The sequence below is a fragment of the Danio rerio genome, chromosome 4 (assembly GCF_052040795.2).
Source record: "Danio rerio strain M-AB ecotype USA chromosome 4, GRCz13ab, whole genome shotgun sequence".
Taxonomy (NCBI): Eukaryota; Metazoa; Chordata; class Actinopteri; order Cypriniformes; family Danionidae; genus Danio; species Danio rerio.
Genome location: NC_141024.2, coordinates 45,471,687 through 45,486,457, shown reverse-complemented (window position 1 = coordinate 45,486,457; position 14,771 = coordinate 45,471,687). Strand labels below are relative to the sequence as shown.

Here is a 14,771-nt window from a genome sequence, read left to right as displayed (position 1 = left end):
CATTTGGCAGCTGATTTAAATAGCCAACGCTTGACGTCCTCTTTCGCTTACGGCCATACCACCCTGGAAATGCCCGATCTCATCTGAACTCGGAAGTAAAGCAGGGTCGGGCCTGGTTAGTACTTGGATGGGAGACCGCCTGGGAATACCAGGTGCTGTAAGCTTTTCGAAGTGCTTCATTTGGCAGCTGATTTAAATAGCCAACGCTTGACGTCCTCTTTCGCTTACGGCCATACCACCCTGGAAATGCCCGATCTCATCTGAACTCGGAAGTAAAGCAGGGTCGGGCCTGGTTAGTACTTGGATGGGAGACCGCCTGGGAATACCAGGTGCTGTAAGCTTTTCGAAGTGCTTCATTTGGCAGCTGATTTAAATAGCCAACGCTTGACGTCCTCTTTCGCTTACGGCCATACCACCCTGGAAATGCCCGATCTCATCTGAACTCGGAAGTAAAGCAGGGTCGGGCCTGGTTAGTACTTGGATGGGAGACCGCCTGGGAATACCAGGTGCTGTAAGCTTTTCGAAGTGCTTCATTTGGCAGCTGATTTAAATAGCCAACGCTTGACGTCCTCTTTCGCTTACGGCCATACCACCCTGGAAATGCCCGATCTCATCTGAACTCGGAAGTAAAGCAGGGTCGGGCCTGGTTAGTACTTGGATGGGAGACCGCCTGGGAATACCAGGTGCTGTAAGCTTTTCGAAGTGCTTCATTTGGCAGCTGATTTAAATAGCCAACGCTTGACGTCCTCTTTCGCTTACGGCCATACCACCCTGGAAATGCCCGATCTCATCTGAACTCGGAAGTAAAGCAGGGTCGGGCCTGGTTAGTACTTGGATGGGAGACCGCCTGGGAATACCAGGTGCTGTAAGCTTTTCGAAGTGCTTCATTTGGCAGCTGATTTAAATAGCCAACGCTTGACGTCCTCTTTCGCTTACGGCCATACCACCCTGGAAATGCCCGATCTCATCTGAACTCGGAAGTAAAGCAGGGTCGGGCCTGGTTAGTACTTGGATGGGAGACCGCCTGGGAATACCAGGTGCTGTAAGCTTTTCGAAGTGCTTCATTTGGCAGCTGATTTAAATAGCCAACGCTTGACGTCCTCTTTCGCTTACGGCCATACCACCCTGGAAATGCCCGATCTCATCTGAACTCGGAAGTAAAGCAGGGTCGGGCCTGGTTAGTACTTGGATGGGAGACCGCCTGGGAATACCAGGTGCTGTAAGCTTTTCGAAGTGCTTCATTTGGCAGCTGATTTAAATAGCCAACGCTTGACGTCCTCTTTCGCTTACGGCCATACCACCCTGGAAATGCCCGATCTCATCTGAACTCGGAAGTAAAGCAGGGTCGGGCCTGGTTAGTACTTGGATGGGAGACCGCCTGGGAATACCAGGTGCTGTAAGCTTTTCGAAGTGCTTCATTTGGCAGCTGATTTAAATAGCCAACGCTTGACGTCCTCTTTCGCTTACGGCCATACCACCCTGGAAATGCCCGATCTCATCTGAACTCGGAAGTAAAGCAGGGTCGGGCCTGGTTAGTACTTGGATGGGAGACCGCCTGGGAATACCAGGTGCTGTAAGCTTTTCGAAGTGCTTCATTTGGCAGCTGATTTAAATAGCCAACGCTTGACGTCCTCTTTCGCTTACGGCCATACCACCCTGGAAATGCCCGATCTCATCTGAACTCGGAAGTAAAGCAGGGTCGGGCCTGGTTAGTACTTGGATGGGAGACCGCCTGGGAATACCAGGTGCTGTAAGCTTTTCGAAGTGCTTCATTTGGCAGCTGATTTAAATAGCCAACGCTTGACGTCCTCTTTCGCTTACGGCCATACCACCCTGGAAATGCCCGATCTCATCTGAACTCGGAAGTAAAGCAGGGTCGGGCCTGGTTAGTACTTGGATGGGAGACCGCCTGGGAATACCAGGTGCTGTAAGCTTTTCGAAGTGCTTCATTTGGCAGCTGATTTAAATAGCCAACGCTTGACGTCCTCTTTCGCTTACGGCCATACCACCCTGGAAATGCCCGATCTCATCTGAACTCGGAAGTAAAGCAGGGTCGGGCCTGGTTAGTACTTGGATGGGAGACCGCCTGGGAATACCAGGTGCTGTAAGCTTTTCGAAGTGCTTCATTTGGCAGCTGATTTAAATAGCCAACGCTTGACGTCCTCTTTCGCTTACGGCCATACCACCCTGGAAATGCCCGATCTCATCTGAACTCGGAAGTAAAGCAGGGTCGGGCCTGGTTAGTACTTGGATGGGAGACCGCCTGGGAATACCAGGTGCTGTAAGCTTTTCGAAGTGCTTCATTTGGCAGCTGATTTAAATAGCCAACGCTTGACGTCCTCTTTCGCTTACGGCCATACCACCCTGGAAATGCCCGATCTCATCTGAACTCGGAAGTAAAGCAGGGTCGGGCCTGGTTAGTACTTGGATGGGAGACCGCCTGGGAATACCAGGTGCTGTAAGCTTTTCGAAGTGCTTCATTTGGCAGCTGATTTAAATAGCCAACGCTTGACGTCCTCTTTCGCTTACGGCCATACCACCCTGGAAATGCCCGATCTCATCTGAACTCGGAAGTAAAGCAGGGTCGGGCCTGGTTAGTACTTGGATGGGAGACCGCCTGGGAATACCAGGTGCTGTAAGCTTTTCGAAGTGCTTCATTTGGCAGCTGATTTAAATAGCCAACGCTTGACGTCCTCTTTCGCTTACGGCCATACCACCCTGGAAATGCCCGATCTCATCTGAACTCGGAAGTAAAGCAGGGTCGGGCCTGGTTAGTACTTGGATGGGAGACCGCCTGGGAATACCAGGTGCTGTAAGCTTTTCGAAGTGCTTCATTTGGCAGCTGATTTAAATAGCCAACGCTTGACGTCCTCTTTCGCTTACGGCCATACCACCCTGGAAATGCCCGATCTCATCTGAACTCGGAAGTAAAGCAGGGTCGGGCCTGGTTAGTACTTGGATGGGAGACCGCCTGGGAATACCAGGTGCTGTAAGCTTTTCGAAGTGCTTCATTTGGCAGCTGATTTAAATAGCCAACGCTTGACGTCCTCTTTCGCTTACGGCCATACCACCCTGGAAATGCCCGATCTCATCTGAACTCGGAAGTAAAGCAGGGTCGGGCCTGGTTAGTACTTGGATGGGAGACCGCCTGGGAATACCAGGTGCTGTAAGCTTTTCGAAGTGCTTCATTTGGCAGCTGATTTAAATAGCCAACGCTTGACGTCCTCTTTCGCTTACGGCCATACCACCCTGGAAATGCCCGATCTCATCTGAACTCGGAAGTAAAGCAGGGTCGGGCCTGGTTAGTACTTGGATGGGAGACCGCCTGGGAATACCAGGTGCTGTAAGCTTTTCGAAGTGCTTCATTTGGCAGCTGATTTAAATAGCCAACGCTTGACGTCCTCTTTCGCTTACGGCCATACCACCCTGGAAATGCCCGATCTCATCTGAACTCGGAAGTAAAGCAGGGTCGGGCCTGGTTAGTACTTGGATGGGAGACCGCCTGGGAATACCAGGTGCTGTAAGCTTTTCGAAGTGCTTCATTTGGCAGCTGATTTAAATAGCCAACGCTTGACGTCCTCTTTCGCTTACGGCCATACCACCCTGGAAATGCCCGATCTCATCTGAACTCGGAAGTAAAGCAGGGTCGGGCCTGGTTAGTACTTGGATGGGAGACCGCCTGGGAATACCAGGTGCTGTAAGCTTTTCGAAGTGCTTCATTTGGCAGCTGATTTAAATAGCCAACGCTTGACGTCCTCTTTCGCTTACGGCCATACCACCCTGGAAATGCCCGATCTCATCTGAACTCGGAAGTAAAGCAGGGTCGGGCCTGGTTAGTACTTGGATGGGAGACCGCCTGGGAATACCAGGTGCTGTAAGCTTTTCGAAGTGCTTCATTTGGCAGCTGATTTAAATAGCCAACGCTTGACGTCCTCTTTCGCTTACGGCCATACCACCCTGGAAATGCCCGATCTCATCTGAACTCGGAAGTAAAGCAGGGTCGGGCCTGGTTAGTACTTGGATGGGAGACCGCCTGGGAATACCAGGTGCTGTAAGCTTTTCGAAGTGCTTCATTTGGCAGCTGATTTAAATAGCCAACGCTTGACGTCCTCTTTCGCTTACGGCCATACCACCCTGGAAATGCCCGATCTCATCTGAACTCGGAAGTAAAGCAGGGTCGGGCCTGGTTAGTACTTGGATGGGAGACCGCCTGGGAATACCAGGTGCTGTAAGCTTTTCGAAGTGCTTCATTTGGCAGCTGATTTAAATAGCCAACGCTTGACGTCCTCTTTCGCTTACGGCCATACCACCCTGGAAATGCCCGATCTCATCTGAACTCGGAAGTAAAGCAGGGTCGGGCCTGGTTAGTACTTGGATGGGAGACCGCCTGGGAATACCAGGTGCTGTAAGCTTTTCGAAGTGCTTCATTTGGCAGCTGATTTAAATAGCCAACGCTTGACGTCCTCTTTCGCTTACGGCCATACCACCCTGGAAATGCCCGATCTCATCTGAACTCGGAAGTAAAGCAGGGTCGGGCCTGGTTAGTACTTGGATGGGAGACCGCCTGGGAATACCAGGTGCTGTAAGCTTTTCGAAGTGCTTCATTTGGCAGCTGATTTAAATAGCCAACGCTTGACGTCCTCTTTCGCTTACGGCCATACCACCCTGGAAATGCCCGATCTCATCTGAACTCGGAAGTAAAGCAGGGTCGGGCCTGGTTAGTACTTGGATGGGAGACCGCCTGGGAATACCAGGTGCTGTAAGCTTTTCGAAGTGCTTCATTTGGCAGCTGATTTAAATAGCCAACGCTTGACGTCCTCTTTCGCTTACGGCCATACCACCCTGGAAATGCCCGATCTCATCTGAACTCGGAAGTAAAGCAGGGTCGGGCCTGGTTAGTACTTGGATGGGAGACCGCCTGGGAATACCAGGTGCTGTAAGCTTTTCGAAGTGCTTCATTTGGCAGCTGATTTAAATAGCCAACGCTTGACGTCCTCTTTCGCTTACGGCCATACCACCCTGGAAATGCCCGATCTCATCTGAACTCGGAAGTAAAGCAGGGTCGGGCCTGGTTAGTACTTGGATGGGAGACCGCCTGGGAATACCAGGTGCTGTAAGCTTTTCGAAGTGCTTCATTTGGCAGCTGATTTAAATAGCCAACGCTTGACGTCCTCTTTCGCTTACGGCCATACCACCCTGGAAATGCCCGATCTCATCTGAACTCGGAAGTAAAGCAGGGTCGGGCCTGGTTAGTACTTGGATGGGAGACCGCCTGGGAATACCAGGTGCTGTAAGCTTTTCGAAGTGCTTCATTTGGCAGCTGATTTAAATAGCCAACGCTTGACGTCCTCTTTCGCTTACGGCCATACCACCCTGGAAATGCCCGATCTCATCTGAACTCGGAAGTAAAGCAGGGTCGGGCCTGGTTAGTACTTGGATGGGAGACCGCCTGGGAATACCAGGTGCTGTAAGCTTTTCGAAGTGCTTCATTTGGCAGCTGATTTAAATAGCCAACGCTTGACGTCCTCTTTCGCTTACGGCCATACCACCCTGGAAATGCCCGATCTCATCTGAACTCGGAAGTAAAGCAGGGTCGGGCCTGGTTAGTACTTGGATGGGAGACCGCCTGGGAATACCAGGTGCTGTAAGCTTTTCGAAGTGCTTCATTTGGCAGCTGATTTAAATAGCCAACGCTTGACGTCCTCTTTCGCTTACGGCCATACCACCCTGGAAATGCCCGATCTCATCTGAACTCGGAAGTAAAGCAGGGTCGGGCCTGGTTAGTACTTGGATGGGAGACCGCCTGGGAATACCAGGTGCTGTAAGCTTTTCGAAGTGCTTCATTTGGCAGCTGATTTAAATAGCCAACGCTTGACGTCCTCTTTCGCTTACGGCCATACCACCCTGGAAATGCCCGATCTCATCTGAACTCGGAAGTAAAGCAGGGTCGGGCCTGGTTAGTACTTGGATGGGAGACCGCCTGGGAATACCAGGTGCTGTAAGCTTTTCGAAGTGCTTCATTTGGCAGCTGATTTAAATAGCCAACGCTTGACGTCCTCTTTCGCTTACGGCCATACCACCCTGGAAATGCCCGATCTCATCTGAACTCGGAAGTAAAGCAGGGTCGGGCCTGGTTAGTACTTGGATGGGAGACCGCCTGGGAATACCAGGTGCTGTAAGCTTTTCGAAGTGCTTCATTTGGCAGCTGATTTAAATAGCCAACGCTTGACGTCCTCTTTCGCTTACGGCCATACCACCCTGGAAATGCCCGATCTCATCTGAACTCGGAAGTAAAGCAGGGTCGGGCCTGGTTAGTACTTGGATGGGAGACCGCCTGGGAATACCAGGTGCTGTAAGCTTTTCGAAGTGCTTCATTTGGCAGCTGATTTAAATAGCCAACGCTTGACGTCCTCTTTCGCTTACGGCCATACCACCCTGGAAATGCCCGATCTCATCTGAACTCGGAAGTAAAGCAGGGTCGGGCCTGGTTAGTACTTGGATGGGAGACCGCCTGGGAATACCAGGTGCTGTAAGCTTTTCGAAGTGCTTCATTTGGCAGCTGATTTAAATAGCCAACGCTTGACGTCCTCTTTCGCTTACGGCCATACCACCCTGGAAATGCCCGATCTCATCTGAACTCGGAAGTAAAGCAGGGTCGGGCCTGGTTAGTACTTGGATGGGAGACCGCCTGGGAATACCAGGTGCTGTAAGCTTTTCGAAGTGCTTCATTTGGCAGCTGATTTAAATAGCCAACGCTTGACGTCCTCTTTCGCTTACGGCCATACCACCCTGGAAATGCCCGATCTCATCTGAACTCGGAAGTAAAGCAGGGTCGGGCCTGGTTAGTACTTGGATGGGAGACCGCCTGGGAATACCAGGTGCTGTAAGCTTTTCGAAGTGCTTCATTTGGCAGCTGATTTAAATAGCCAACGCTTGACGTCCTCTTTCGCTTACGGCCATACCACCCTGGAAATGCCCGATCTCATCTGAACTCGGAAGTAAAGCAGGGTCGGGCCTGGTTAGTACTTGGATGGGAGACCGCCTGGGAATACCAGGTGCTGTAAGCTTTTCGAAGTGCTTCATTTGGCAGCTGATTTAAATAGCCAACGCTTGACGTCCTCTTTCGCTTACGGCCATACCACCCTGGAAATGCCCGATCTCATCTGAACTCGGAAGTAAAGCAGGGTCGGGCCTGGTTAGTACTTGGATGGGAGACCGCCTGGGAATACCAGGTGCTGTAAGCTTTTCGAAGTGCTTCATTTGGCAGCTGATTTAAATAGCCAACGCTTGACGTCCTCTTTCGCTTACGGCCATACCACCCTGGAAATGCCCGATCTCATCTGAACTCGGAAGTAAAGCAGGGTCGGGCCTGGTTAGTACTTGGATGGGAGACCGCCTGGGAATACCAGGTGCTGTAAGCTTTTCGAAGTGCTTCATTTGGCAGCTGATTTAAATAGCCAACGCTTGACGTCCTCTTTCGCTTACGGCCATACCACCCTGGAAATGCCCGATCTCATCTGAACTCGGAAGTAAAGCAGGGTCGGGCCTGGTTAGTACTTGGATGGGAGACCGCCTGGGAATACCAGGTGCTGTAAGCTTTTCGAAGTGCTTCATTTGGCAGCTGATTTAAATAGCCAACGCTTGACGTCCTCTTTCGCTTACGGCCATACCACCCTGGAAATGCCCGATCTCATCTGAACTCGGAAGTAAAGCAGGGTCGGGCCTGGTTAGTACTTGGATGGGAGACCGCCTGGGAATACCAGGTGCTGTAAGCTTTTCGAAGTGCTTCATTTGGCAGCTGATTTAAATAGCCAACGCTTGACGTCCTCTTTCGCTTACGGCCATACCACCCTGGAAATGCCCGATCTCATCTGAACTCGGAAGTAAAGCAGGGTCGGGCCTGGTTAGTACTTGGATGGGAGACCGCCTGGGAATACCAGGTGCTGTAAGCTTTTCGAAGTGCTTCATTTGGCAGCTGATTTAAATAGCCAACGCTTGACGTCCTCTTTCGCTTACGGCCATACCACCCTGGAAATGCCCGATCTCATCTGAACTCGGAAGTAAAGCAGGGTCGGGCCTGGTTAGTACTTGGATGGGAGACCGCCTGGGAATACCAGGTGCTGTAAGCTTTTCGAAGTGCTTCATTTGGCAGCTGATTTAAATAGCCAACGCTTGACGTCCTCTTTCGCTTACGGCCATACCACCCTGGAAATGCCCGATCTCATCTGAACTCGGAAGTAAAGCAGGGTCGGGCCTGGTTAGTACTTGGATGGGAGACCGCCTGGGAATACCAGGTGCTGTAAGCTTTTCGAAGTGCTTCATTTGGCAGCTGATTTAAATAGCCAACGCTTGACGTCCTCTTTCGCTTACGGCCATACCACCCTGGAAATGCCCGATCTCATCTGAACTCGGAAGTAAAGCAGGGTCGGGCCTGGTTAGTACTTGGATGGGAGACCGCCTGGGAATACCAGGTGCTGTAAGCTTTTCGAAGTGCTTCATTTGGCAGCTGATTTAAATAGCCAACGCTTGACGTCCTCTTTCGCTTACGGCCATACCACCCTGGAAATGCCCGATCTCATCTGAACTCGGAAGTAAAGCAGGGTCGGGCCTGGTTAGTACTTGGATGGGAGACCGCCTGGGAATACCAGGTGCTGTAAGCTTTTCGAAGTGCTTCATTTGGCAGCTGATTTAAATAGCCAACGCTTGACGTCCTCTTTCGCTTACGGCCATACCACCCTGGAAATGCCCGATCTCATCTGAACTCGGAAGTAAAGCAGGGTCGGGCCTGGTTAGTACTTGGATGGGAGACCGCCTGGGAATACCAGGTGCTGTAAGCTTTTCGAAGTGCTTCATTTGGCAGCTGATTTAAATAGCCAACGCTTGACGTCCTCTTTCGCTTACGGCCATACCACCCTGGAAATGCCCGATCTCATCTGAACTCGGAAGTAAAGCAGGGTCGGGCCTGGTTAGTACTTGGATGGGAGACCGCCTGGGAATACCAGGTGCTGTAAGCTTTTCGAAGTGCTTCATTTGGCAGCTGATTTAAATAGCCAACGCTTGACGTCCTCTTTCGCTTACGGCCATACCACCCTGGAAATGCCCGATCTCATCTGAACTCGGAAGTAAAGCAGGGTCGGGCCTGGTTAGTACTTGGATGGGAGACCGCCTGGGAATACCAGGTGCTGTAAGCTTTTCGAAGTGCTTCATTTGGCAGCTGATTTAAATAGCCAACGCTTGACGTCCTCTTTCGCTTACGGCCATACCACCCTGGAAATGCCCGATCTCATCTGAACTCGGAAGTAAAGCAGGGTCGGGCCTGGTTAGTACTTGGATGGGAGACCGCCTGGGAATACCAGGTGCTGTAAGCTTTTCGAAGTGCTTCATTTGGCAGCTGATTTAAATAGCCAACGCTTGACGTCCTCTTTCGCTTACGGCCATACCACCCTGGAAATGCCCGATCTCATCTGAACTCGGAAGTAAAGCAGGGTCGGGCCTGGTTAGTACTTGGATGGGAGACCGCCTGGGAATACCAGGTGCTGTAAGCTTTTCGAAGTGCTTCATTTGGCAGCTGATTTAAATAGCCAACGCTTGACGTCCTCTTTCGCTTACGGCCATACCACCCTGGAAATGCCCGATCTCATCTGAACTCGGAAGTAAAGCAGGGTCGGGCCTGGTTAGTACTTGGATGGGAGACCGCCTGGGAATACCAGGTGCTGTAAGCTTTTCGAAGTGCTTCATTTGGCAGCTGATTTAAATAGCCAACGCTTGACGTCCTCTTTCGCTTACGGCCATACCACCCTGGAAATGCCCGATCTCATCTGAACTCGGAAGTAAAGCAGGGTCGGGCCTGGTTAGTACTTGGATGGGAGACCGCCTGGGAATACCAGGTGCTGTAAGCTTTTCGAAGTGCTTCATTTGGCAGCTGATTTAAATAGCCAACGCTTGACGTCCTCTTTCGCTTACGGCCATACCACCCTGGAAATGCCCGATCTCATCTGAACTCGGAAGTAAAGCAGGGTCGGGCCTGGTTAGTACTTGGATGGGAGACCGCCTGGGAATACCAGGTGCTGTAAGCTTTTCGAAGTGCTTCATTTGGCAGCTGATTTAAATAGCCAACGCTTGACGTCCTCTTTCGCTTACGGCCATACCACCCTGGAAATGCCCGATCTCATCTGAACTCGGAAGTAAAGCAGGGTCGGGCCTGGTTAGTACTTGGATGGGAGACCGCCTGGGAATACCAGGTGCTGTAAGCTTTTCGAAGTGCTTCATTTGGCAGCTGATTTAAATAGCCAACGCTTGACGTCCTCTTTCGCTTACGGCCATACCACCCTGGAAATGCCCGATCTCATCTGAACTCGGAAGTAAAGCAGGGTCGGGCCTGGTTAGTACTTGGATGGGAGACCGCCTGGGAATACCAGGTGCTGTAAGCTTTTCGAAGTGCTTCATTTGGCAGCTGATTTAAATAGCCAACGCTTGACGTCCTCTTTCGCTTACGGCCATACCACCCTGGAAATGCCCGATCTCATCTGAACTCGGAAGTAAAGCAGGGTCGGGCCTGGTTAGTACTTGGATGGGAGACCGCCTGGGAATACCAGGTGCTGTAAGCTTTTCGAAGTGCTTCATTTGGCAGCTGATTTAAATAGCCAACGCTTGACGTCCTCTTTCGCTTACGGCCATACCACCCTGGAAATGCCCGATCTCATCTGAACTCGGAAGTAAAGCAGGGTCGGGCCTGGTTAGTACTTGGATGGGAGACCGCCTGGGAATACCAGGTGCTGTAAGCTTTTCGAAGTGCTTCATTTGGCAGCTGATAGACTTCCCCGTGTCGCAGCTTCGCTGCCATTATTTTTTCTCGCCTTCAAGGGCATTGTTTCTCTGTCGGTGCTGTGTCGACGCCAGCTGAGCTGCGCTCGTTCCCTGGTGCTGCGCCTGTTTTAAAGAGCTGTCTTAAGCTGTTGGTGTGCCAAAAAAAAAAAAAAAAAAAAAAAAAAAAAGTCTGTTTCCACCGGGGTACTTATTATTCACCTAGAAGGGCAGGGATTTTTCTACCAGCAGTCTGGTGTCAGCGGCTGGCTACCAGGCTGGCCTTGGAGATCAGTCTGCCTTCTTTCACCTGCTTGGTTCTCACCTCGTGCACCACAATGTGCCAGCATATTTTGTAAAAAAGAGTTTAAACCCTGCTGTGTACCAATCTCGGATTCCCATTGGCTGGTTGAGAAAAAATAAGTTCTCTAGATCCACGTAGCCTTTCGCCATATACCCTAGGAACGCCTTGATCAATCCTGAAAACTTTCTATTCAGGGACCATAGAAAGTGTATTGACTCAATGTATCTCAGTGTGGTAGGGAAACAGCTCAAACCAAGACTGCAAAGCACTTCAAATAGTTGTGCGATTAGCTGAGCGCATCTCAAGGTCTGCTCTCCAGTCCTAGCAGGACATCTATCTCAAACGCTGTAAAAATAGAACTGTTAAAATCTGTAAGGACTTAAATCACCCTGGTAATTACCTATTCACTTTGCTTCCATCTGGTAAGTGTTTCCGTAGCTTGATGGCAAAAACTGAGAGACTTAGGAGGAGCTTCTTTCCCCAGGCCATCAGGCTTCTAAATTCTAACCCGGTGTTATACATCACTTGACTCTACGTATATATCACTGTATTAGTCATATCTATAAGCTACCTCATATTGCTGCTATTCTTATTACTTTGTATAATTTTATCATTATTTTTTGCACATATTTTTCTTATTATTATTTAATTTTTGTTTATCTATACTTGCACTGTCTCTTGAGTGGACCTGACCTTCATTCACTGCTGGTCATACTTTGTATTATTATTTATGTGACAAATAAAACTCTTGACTTGATTCTCGTCAGTTTGGATGAGACGTTTTGCAGACGGCCAGTGAACTCGCTTTCCAGTTTATAACCCTCAATCTCTTCCAAGAGCAGGTCTGCAGAAATGGGACGAAAGTCTAAAGTCTGCCCTGATGATATACCCCCACCAGCCCAAGTGCCATAACTATACTCAACTCAGGGCGGAAACATGGTCCGGGTAGGAGTACTTTTGTGAGACGTAGGCTTCCAGAGGTCTGGGGGGTGTAGGATCTTTGGCCACCCCTTGCCTGGGGGCCGGGTCGGGGAAGTGGTGCCGGCTGAGCAGGAGACTACCTTCTCCTCCTCTTCCCCCCCCACCAGCTTGCTGAGATCTTTGAGCTGGGACTGGATGCACTCTGTAGTAAGCATGCAGCAAGGTTCGGCACACAGACGCTCGGCTTCTGGGCCAACTGGTTCCCAATCATCGTCTTCCGACCACGCTAACCGAGACACCACAGGAACCGCCCATTAATTTGATTGCAACCACGCAACTACTCCTGAGCAACAACTCCTGAGTCACTTTTCGATGCTTTGCTCTTCCCATGGCCTCTTTCCAGCCAGAGGCAGAGAGCTCTGTGTGCTGCTTCAGGTGTCTGTCTAGACGGGCCGGTGTTCTGCAACAGCTGGGCACCCGGCACAGCATCTTACGTGTGTCCTTATTGCCAGCGCTGAGCGAGAGCAAAAGCCTCTTCTCTTCCGAGTTTGTCACCTTGTCAACCGCTAACAGGTGCGACAAGAGCCGGCTGTAGACTGAAGCAGAGCGTACATTCAGCCATGACCATCCAAGATCAATGCTGCAGGGAAAGACTTACATACTGAGGGGAATGGTTTAAAAGGAGGCGGCAGAGGCATCCACTTCCGAGTCATGACGCTTTTGACACTTCTTAAAGGGGAAAACATCCACCGCTGAACCAGGGGTATAAACCGATACCTTCAAGATCCCCTTGGTCCAATGCATGGATAAGCTGTAACTACTTTTGGGGGATTTCCCCATTCCTCTTTCAAAGGAACCATGTGTGTCCAAGGAACAACGCACCGTTTGGGCAGCTTTACTGCGCCAGCCGTCGGAGCTTTTACACAGCCTTTTTCTTTCTCTTTCCCACAAAGGGATGGTATGAGCCCCATCGAACACGCACCATTTTGGCAGCTTTACTGTGCCAACCATGGGAGCTTTTGCACAGCTTTTTTTCCTTCTCTTTCCCACAAAGGGATGGTATGAGCCCTATCAAACACGCACCGTTTTGGACAGCTTTACTGCACCAGCCGCTGAAGCTTGAGCACTGCTTTTCCTTTTTCAAAGGGTTTAGTAGAACCCCACCAAACACACACACCTTTTTGGGCAGCTTTACTGCGCCAGCCATGGGAGCTTTTGCACGGCTTTTCCCTTTTTCAAAAAGAATCGTAGAACCTGATCGAACATGCACTTTTTCAGGACATTTAGTGGGCGTCATTGTGCCCACCAGTCATTAGACCAGCCATCTTCCAACTGGACCATGATAGCTCGCTAGAAAGACCAACAATCCCACAAACTGGCCTAGTCATTCCAGACGCTTGCTAGAAAGACCCACCACCCTGCAAACTCACTGAACTAGCTCTCACTTGACCAAAGCTTGCCCGGGGACCCACACCCTTCCCAGGGAGCCAGGGTCCACGTTAGGGGGGCTGGAACCACTGAGCTCAATATCCCACAAATCACACCCCTTCTGCCTAGGGACCCACATCCTTTCTGGGGCCATCGCCAGCCCCACAGGGTTCTCTTGATTGACACCTGTTCTCCAGCAGTGCCCGAGCACCCCACTTTTAGGCCCGGGAATATGGACTTAGAGAAAAAGCATGTGCTAGTTGTTCTGTTGGTGACCCACCTGGCTCTGGGGCACCACCCTCTCCACCACCTTAATATACTGTGGTTCAGACAGCAGGGGTGCACCAGCCTTTCCATGTTCCACTACCTATGGCAGTGCTCAAATTTTGAGGTGGCTGGGGTGCACCAACGACGCGTAGTTCTAGCAACAGATGATATAGGAGTTCTGTGTTAACCTTGCTCGGTTGGCAGGGTTCGAACGTGTTTGCTGGGGCAGCTAGTCTACATACAGACCCCTTGGTTCTTTCCCAACCATGCCGGGATGCACGACCAAATGCTCGCCAGAAACGGATGCAACTGCTCGGGCAGATGGCTTGGCCATAGACCCCTGCTTCTTTCCCATTGAGCCAGGATGCGCAACCAAAGGCTCGCGGGAAACAGATGCACCTGCTTGGGCAGATCAGCCTGGTTATAGCTCCCCTGGTTCTTTCCTATTTTGCCAGAACGCACAGCCAAAGGCTCGCAGGAAACAGACACAGCTGCTCAGGCAGATGGCTTGGCCATTGATCCCCTGCTTTTTTGCCATTGAGCCAGGACCCACGGCTGACGGCTTGCAAGAAACAGACACACTTACTCGGGCAGACCAGCCTGCCCTTAGACCACCTGCTTTTTTCCATTGTGCCAGGACGCACGGTCAAAGGCTAGCGGGAAATGGATGCACCTGCTCGGTCAGACCAGCCTGGCCTTAGAGCCCCTGCTTTTTTCCCAATCGTGCCAAGAGGTGCGGCCGAAGGCTCGCGGGAAATGGACACACCTGTTCAGGCAGACCAGCCTGGCCTTAGAACCCCCTGGTTTGTTTAACCGCACAACTATCAACAAACAAAGTCCACAATTTCACGCCGTCCCCAAAATCCTGATGGCAGGTCAGAGGCATTTGGCATCAGGCACGTACTTCCAGGCGCAGGACATCTCGACAGGTTGGTCAGGAAAGATTGTTTCCCACCGGCAGTGGTGGAAAGAGTACTGAGAAAGCATACTTAAGTAAAAGTACCATTACTTGCATAAAAAATATAGTGAGAGTAGAGTAAATGTACCT

General features: G+C 50.9%; 61 non-coding genes across 61 annotated transcripts; all 61 read left to right on the top strand.

Annotated features, from left to right (window-relative positions):
• Positions 1-45: 45 nt before the first annotated feature.
• On the top strand, positions 46-164 carry LOC148681505 (5S ribosomal RNA). Its single transcript, XR_015943506.1, has one exon. It is a non-coding gene; the product is annotated as a 5S ribosomal RNA (ribosomal RNA).
• A 58-nt stretch (positions 165-222) lies between these two features.
• Positions 223-341, top strand: LOC148681504 (5S ribosomal RNA). The gene has a single exon (XR_015943505.1). It is a non-coding gene; the product is annotated as a 5S ribosomal RNA (ribosomal RNA).
• Positions 342-399: 58 nt separating this feature from the next.
• On the top strand, positions 400-518 carry LOC148681503 (5S ribosomal RNA). Its single transcript, XR_015943504.1, has one exon. It is a non-coding gene; the product is annotated as a 5S ribosomal RNA (ribosomal RNA).
• Positions 519-576: 58 nt separating this feature from the next.
• Positions 577-695, top strand: LOC148681502 (5S ribosomal RNA). The gene has a single exon (XR_015943503.1). It is a non-coding gene; the product is annotated as a 5S ribosomal RNA (ribosomal RNA).
• A 58-nt stretch (positions 696-753) lies between these two features.
• Positions 754-872, top strand: LOC148681501 (5S ribosomal RNA). The gene has a single exon (XR_015943502.1). It is a non-coding gene; the product is annotated as a 5S ribosomal RNA (ribosomal RNA).
• A 58-nt stretch (positions 873-930) lies between these two features.
• LOC148681500 (5S ribosomal RNA) lies at positions 931-1,049 on the top strand. The gene has a single exon (XR_015943501.1). It is a non-coding gene; the product is annotated as a 5S ribosomal RNA (ribosomal RNA).
• Positions 1,050-1,107: 58 nt separating this feature from the next.
• On the top strand, positions 1,108-1,226 carry LOC148681499 (5S ribosomal RNA). The gene has a single exon (XR_015943500.1). It is a non-coding gene; the product is annotated as a 5S ribosomal RNA (ribosomal RNA).
• Positions 1,227-1,284: 58 nt separating this feature from the next.
• LOC148681498 (5S ribosomal RNA) lies at positions 1,285-1,403 on the top strand. Its single transcript, XR_015943499.1, has one exon. It is a non-coding gene; the product is annotated as a 5S ribosomal RNA (ribosomal RNA).
• A 58-nt stretch (positions 1,404-1,461) lies between these two features.
• Positions 1,462-1,580, top strand: LOC148681497 (5S ribosomal RNA). The gene has a single exon (XR_015943498.1). It is a non-coding gene; the product is annotated as a 5S ribosomal RNA (ribosomal RNA).
• A 58-nt stretch (positions 1,581-1,638) lies between these two features.
• Positions 1,639-1,757, top strand: LOC148681496 (5S ribosomal RNA). The gene has a single exon (XR_015943496.1). It is a non-coding gene; the product is annotated as a 5S ribosomal RNA (ribosomal RNA).
• A 58-nt stretch (positions 1,758-1,815) lies between these two features.
• LOC148681495 (5S ribosomal RNA) lies at positions 1,816-1,934 on the top strand. Its single transcript, XR_015943495.1, has one exon. It is a non-coding gene; the product is annotated as a 5S ribosomal RNA (ribosomal RNA).
• A 58-nt stretch (positions 1,935-1,992) lies between these two features.
• On the top strand, positions 1,993-2,111 carry LOC148681494 (5S ribosomal RNA). Its single transcript, XR_015943494.1, has one exon. It is a non-coding gene; the product is annotated as a 5S ribosomal RNA (ribosomal RNA).
• Positions 2,112-2,169: 58 nt separating this feature from the next.
• LOC148681493 (5S ribosomal RNA) lies at positions 2,170-2,288 on the top strand. The gene has a single exon (XR_015943493.1). It is a non-coding gene; the product is annotated as a 5S ribosomal RNA (ribosomal RNA).
• A 58-nt stretch (positions 2,289-2,346) lies between these two features.
• LOC148681492 (5S ribosomal RNA) lies at positions 2,347-2,465 on the top strand. The gene has a single exon (XR_015943492.1). It is a non-coding gene; the product is annotated as a 5S ribosomal RNA (ribosomal RNA).
• Positions 2,466-2,523: 58 nt separating this feature from the next.
• Positions 2,524-2,642, top strand: LOC148681491 (5S ribosomal RNA). The gene has a single exon (XR_015943490.1). It is a non-coding gene; the product is annotated as a 5S ribosomal RNA (ribosomal RNA).
• Positions 2,643-2,700: 58 nt separating this feature from the next.
• On the top strand, positions 2,701-2,819 carry LOC148681490 (5S ribosomal RNA). Its single transcript, XR_015943489.1, has one exon. It is a non-coding gene; the product is annotated as a 5S ribosomal RNA (ribosomal RNA).
• Positions 2,820-2,877: 58 nt separating this feature from the next.
• LOC148681489 (5S ribosomal RNA) lies at positions 2,878-2,996 on the top strand. Its single transcript, XR_015943488.1, has one exon. It is a non-coding gene; the product is annotated as a 5S ribosomal RNA (ribosomal RNA).
• Positions 2,997-3,054: 58 nt separating this feature from the next.
• Positions 3,055-3,173, top strand: LOC148681488 (5S ribosomal RNA). The gene has a single exon (XR_015943487.1). It is a non-coding gene; the product is annotated as a 5S ribosomal RNA (ribosomal RNA).
• Positions 3,174-3,231: 58 nt separating this feature from the next.
• Positions 3,232-3,350, top strand: LOC148681487 (5S ribosomal RNA). The gene has a single exon (XR_015943486.1). It is a non-coding gene; the product is annotated as a 5S ribosomal RNA (ribosomal RNA).
• A 58-nt stretch (positions 3,351-3,408) lies between these two features.
• On the top strand, positions 3,409-3,527 carry LOC148681486 (5S ribosomal RNA). Its single transcript, XR_015943484.1, has one exon. It is a non-coding gene; the product is annotated as a 5S ribosomal RNA (ribosomal RNA).
• A 58-nt stretch (positions 3,528-3,585) lies between these two features.
• LOC148681485 (5S ribosomal RNA) lies at positions 3,586-3,704 on the top strand. Its single transcript, XR_015943483.1, has one exon. It is a non-coding gene; the product is annotated as a 5S ribosomal RNA (ribosomal RNA).
• A 58-nt stretch (positions 3,705-3,762) lies between these two features.
• LOC148681484 (5S ribosomal RNA) lies at positions 3,763-3,881 on the top strand. Its single transcript, XR_015943482.1, has one exon. It is a non-coding gene; the product is annotated as a 5S ribosomal RNA (ribosomal RNA).
• A 58-nt stretch (positions 3,882-3,939) lies between these two features.
• LOC148681483 (5S ribosomal RNA) lies at positions 3,940-4,058 on the top strand. The gene has a single exon (XR_015943481.1). It is a non-coding gene; the product is annotated as a 5S ribosomal RNA (ribosomal RNA).
• Positions 4,059-4,116: 58 nt separating this feature from the next.
• On the top strand, positions 4,117-4,235 carry LOC148681482 (5S ribosomal RNA). Its single transcript, XR_015943480.1, has one exon. It is a non-coding gene; the product is annotated as a 5S ribosomal RNA (ribosomal RNA).
• Positions 4,236-4,293: 58 nt separating this feature from the next.
• LOC148681481 (5S ribosomal RNA) lies at positions 4,294-4,412 on the top strand. The gene has a single exon (XR_015943479.1). It is a non-coding gene; the product is annotated as a 5S ribosomal RNA (ribosomal RNA).
• Positions 4,413-4,470: 58 nt separating this feature from the next.
• Positions 4,471-4,589, top strand: LOC148681480 (5S ribosomal RNA). Its single transcript, XR_015943478.1, has one exon. It is a non-coding gene; the product is annotated as a 5S ribosomal RNA (ribosomal RNA).
• Positions 4,590-4,647: 58 nt separating this feature from the next.
• Positions 4,648-4,766, top strand: LOC148681479 (5S ribosomal RNA). The gene has a single exon (XR_015943477.1). It is a non-coding gene; the product is annotated as a 5S ribosomal RNA (ribosomal RNA).
• A 58-nt stretch (positions 4,767-4,824) lies between these two features.
• On the top strand, positions 4,825-4,943 carry LOC148681478 (5S ribosomal RNA). Its single transcript, XR_015943476.1, has one exon. It is a non-coding gene; the product is annotated as a 5S ribosomal RNA (ribosomal RNA).
• A 58-nt stretch (positions 4,944-5,001) lies between these two features.
• LOC148681477 (5S ribosomal RNA) lies at positions 5,002-5,120 on the top strand. The gene has a single exon (XR_015943475.1). It is a non-coding gene; the product is annotated as a 5S ribosomal RNA (ribosomal RNA).
• Positions 5,121-5,178: 58 nt separating this feature from the next.
• On the top strand, positions 5,179-5,297 carry LOC148681476 (5S ribosomal RNA). Its single transcript, XR_015943473.1, has one exon. It is a non-coding gene; the product is annotated as a 5S ribosomal RNA (ribosomal RNA).
• Positions 5,298-5,355: 58 nt separating this feature from the next.
• On the top strand, positions 5,356-5,474 carry LOC148681475 (5S ribosomal RNA). The gene has a single exon (XR_015943472.1). It is a non-coding gene; the product is annotated as a 5S ribosomal RNA (ribosomal RNA).
• A 58-nt stretch (positions 5,475-5,532) lies between these two features.
• On the top strand, positions 5,533-5,651 carry LOC148681474 (5S ribosomal RNA). The gene has a single exon (XR_015943471.1). It is a non-coding gene; the product is annotated as a 5S ribosomal RNA (ribosomal RNA).
• Positions 5,652-5,709: 58 nt separating this feature from the next.
• Positions 5,710-5,828, top strand: LOC148681473 (5S ribosomal RNA). The gene has a single exon (XR_015943470.1). It is a non-coding gene; the product is annotated as a 5S ribosomal RNA (ribosomal RNA).
• Positions 5,829-5,886: 58 nt separating this feature from the next.
• On the top strand, positions 5,887-6,005 carry LOC148681472 (5S ribosomal RNA). The gene has a single exon (XR_015943469.1). It is a non-coding gene; the product is annotated as a 5S ribosomal RNA (ribosomal RNA).
• Positions 6,006-6,063: 58 nt separating this feature from the next.
• LOC148681471 (5S ribosomal RNA) lies at positions 6,064-6,182 on the top strand. The gene has a single exon (XR_015943468.1). It is a non-coding gene; the product is annotated as a 5S ribosomal RNA (ribosomal RNA).
• Positions 6,183-6,240: 58 nt separating this feature from the next.
• LOC148681470 (5S ribosomal RNA) lies at positions 6,241-6,359 on the top strand. The gene has a single exon (XR_015943467.1). It is a non-coding gene; the product is annotated as a 5S ribosomal RNA (ribosomal RNA).
• A 58-nt stretch (positions 6,360-6,417) lies between these two features.
• Positions 6,418-6,536, top strand: LOC148681469 (5S ribosomal RNA). Its single transcript, XR_015943466.1, has one exon. It is a non-coding gene; the product is annotated as a 5S ribosomal RNA (ribosomal RNA).
• Positions 6,537-6,594: 58 nt separating this feature from the next.
• Positions 6,595-6,713, top strand: LOC148681468 (5S ribosomal RNA). The gene has a single exon (XR_015943465.1). It is a non-coding gene; the product is annotated as a 5S ribosomal RNA (ribosomal RNA).
• Positions 6,714-6,771: 58 nt separating this feature from the next.
• On the top strand, positions 6,772-6,890 carry LOC148681467 (5S ribosomal RNA). Its single transcript, XR_015943464.1, has one exon. It is a non-coding gene; the product is annotated as a 5S ribosomal RNA (ribosomal RNA).
• Positions 6,891-6,948: 58 nt separating this feature from the next.
• Positions 6,949-7,067, top strand: LOC148681466 (5S ribosomal RNA). Its single transcript, XR_015943462.1, has one exon. It is a non-coding gene; the product is annotated as a 5S ribosomal RNA (ribosomal RNA).
• Positions 7,068-7,125: 58 nt separating this feature from the next.
• LOC148681465 (5S ribosomal RNA) lies at positions 7,126-7,244 on the top strand. The gene has a single exon (XR_015943461.1). It is a non-coding gene; the product is annotated as a 5S ribosomal RNA (ribosomal RNA).
• Positions 7,245-7,302: 58 nt separating this feature from the next.
• LOC148681464 (5S ribosomal RNA) lies at positions 7,303-7,421 on the top strand. The gene has a single exon (XR_015943460.1). It is a non-coding gene; the product is annotated as a 5S ribosomal RNA (ribosomal RNA).
• Positions 7,422-7,479: 58 nt separating this feature from the next.
• LOC148681463 (5S ribosomal RNA) lies at positions 7,480-7,598 on the top strand. The gene has a single exon (XR_015943459.1). It is a non-coding gene; the product is annotated as a 5S ribosomal RNA (ribosomal RNA).
• Positions 7,599-7,656: 58 nt separating this feature from the next.
• LOC148681462 (5S ribosomal RNA) lies at positions 7,657-7,775 on the top strand. The gene has a single exon (XR_015943458.1). It is a non-coding gene; the product is annotated as a 5S ribosomal RNA (ribosomal RNA).
• Positions 7,776-7,833: 58 nt separating this feature from the next.
• LOC148681461 (5S ribosomal RNA) lies at positions 7,834-7,952 on the top strand. The gene has a single exon (XR_015943457.1). It is a non-coding gene; the product is annotated as a 5S ribosomal RNA (ribosomal RNA).
• Positions 7,953-8,010: 58 nt separating this feature from the next.
• LOC148681460 (5S ribosomal RNA) lies at positions 8,011-8,129 on the top strand. The gene has a single exon (XR_015943456.1). It is a non-coding gene; the product is annotated as a 5S ribosomal RNA (ribosomal RNA).
• Positions 8,130-8,187: 58 nt separating this feature from the next.
• On the top strand, positions 8,188-8,306 carry LOC148681459 (5S ribosomal RNA). The gene has a single exon (XR_015943455.1). It is a non-coding gene; the product is annotated as a 5S ribosomal RNA (ribosomal RNA).
• A 58-nt stretch (positions 8,307-8,364) lies between these two features.
• Positions 8,365-8,483, top strand: LOC148681458 (5S ribosomal RNA). Its single transcript, XR_015943454.1, has one exon. It is a non-coding gene; the product is annotated as a 5S ribosomal RNA (ribosomal RNA).
• A 58-nt stretch (positions 8,484-8,541) lies between these two features.
• On the top strand, positions 8,542-8,660 carry LOC148681457 (5S ribosomal RNA). The gene has a single exon (XR_015943453.1). It is a non-coding gene; the product is annotated as a 5S ribosomal RNA (ribosomal RNA).
• Positions 8,661-8,718: 58 nt separating this feature from the next.
• LOC148681456 (5S ribosomal RNA) lies at positions 8,719-8,837 on the top strand. The gene has a single exon (XR_015943451.1). It is a non-coding gene; the product is annotated as a 5S ribosomal RNA (ribosomal RNA).
• Positions 8,838-8,895: 58 nt separating this feature from the next.
• Positions 8,896-9,014, top strand: LOC148681455 (5S ribosomal RNA). The gene has a single exon (XR_015943450.1). It is a non-coding gene; the product is annotated as a 5S ribosomal RNA (ribosomal RNA).
• A 58-nt stretch (positions 9,015-9,072) lies between these two features.
• LOC148681454 (5S ribosomal RNA) lies at positions 9,073-9,191 on the top strand. Its single transcript, XR_015943449.1, has one exon. It is a non-coding gene; the product is annotated as a 5S ribosomal RNA (ribosomal RNA).
• A 58-nt stretch (positions 9,192-9,249) lies between these two features.
• LOC148681453 (5S ribosomal RNA) lies at positions 9,250-9,368 on the top strand. Its single transcript, XR_015943448.1, has one exon. It is a non-coding gene; the product is annotated as a 5S ribosomal RNA (ribosomal RNA).
• Positions 9,369-9,426: 58 nt separating this feature from the next.
• LOC148681452 (5S ribosomal RNA) lies at positions 9,427-9,545 on the top strand. Its single transcript, XR_015943447.1, has one exon. It is a non-coding gene; the product is annotated as a 5S ribosomal RNA (ribosomal RNA).
• Positions 9,546-9,603: 58 nt separating this feature from the next.
• LOC148681451 (5S ribosomal RNA) lies at positions 9,604-9,722 on the top strand. Its single transcript, XR_015943446.1, has one exon. It is a non-coding gene; the product is annotated as a 5S ribosomal RNA (ribosomal RNA).
• Positions 9,723-9,780: 58 nt separating this feature from the next.
• LOC148681450 (5S ribosomal RNA) lies at positions 9,781-9,899 on the top strand. Its single transcript, XR_015943445.1, has one exon. It is a non-coding gene; the product is annotated as a 5S ribosomal RNA (ribosomal RNA).
• Positions 9,900-9,957: 58 nt separating this feature from the next.
• On the top strand, positions 9,958-10,076 carry LOC148681449 (5S ribosomal RNA). Its single transcript, XR_015943444.1, has one exon. It is a non-coding gene; the product is annotated as a 5S ribosomal RNA (ribosomal RNA).
• Positions 10,077-10,134: 58 nt separating this feature from the next.
• LOC148681448 (5S ribosomal RNA) lies at positions 10,135-10,253 on the top strand. The gene has a single exon (XR_015943443.1). It is a non-coding gene; the product is annotated as a 5S ribosomal RNA (ribosomal RNA).
• Positions 10,254-10,311: 58 nt separating this feature from the next.
• Positions 10,312-10,430, top strand: LOC148681447 (5S ribosomal RNA). Its single transcript, XR_015943442.1, has one exon. It is a non-coding gene; the product is annotated as a 5S ribosomal RNA (ribosomal RNA).
• A 58-nt stretch (positions 10,431-10,488) lies between these two features.
• On the top strand, positions 10,489-10,607 carry LOC148681446 (5S ribosomal RNA). Its single transcript, XR_015943440.1, has one exon. It is a non-coding gene; the product is annotated as a 5S ribosomal RNA (ribosomal RNA).
• Positions 10,608-10,665: 58 nt separating this feature from the next.
• On the top strand, positions 10,666-10,784 carry LOC137494047 (5S ribosomal RNA). The gene has a single exon (XR_015943439.1). It is a non-coding gene; the product is annotated as a 5S ribosomal RNA (ribosomal RNA).
• Positions 10,785-14,771: the final 3,987 nt, after the last annotated feature.